Raw genomic sequence first — 281 nt, 5'->3', positions numbered from 1 at the left:
CAAATATTTTAGAATGTTTAAAATTTATTATTTAAATTTTATAGTTTAGAATTTAGATATTAAAATTGAAAAAAAAATACTTTAAAAATGTGAGTAATATTATCTGGAACGAAAAAAATAATTTTATAATTGAATTCATAAATGTTATCCAATAATTAATAAGAAAAGCACATGATGAAAGAAAAGGAAAAGAATAATAACTATTCAGGTGGTTTTTCTACAAACACATATATATCAGTATTGAAGAAAGATAAATAAATTGAATAAACAAAGTTTAGCTG

Source organism: Arachis ipaensis, chromosome B05, assembly GCF_000816755.2.
Source record: "Arachis ipaensis cultivar K30076 chromosome B05, Araip1.1, whole genome shotgun sequence".
Classification (NCBI taxonomy): domain Eukaryota; kingdom Viridiplantae; phylum Streptophyta; class Magnoliopsida; order Fabales; family Fabaceae; genus Arachis; species Arachis ipaensis.
Note: the sequence above shows the minus strand (reverse complement) of the source record.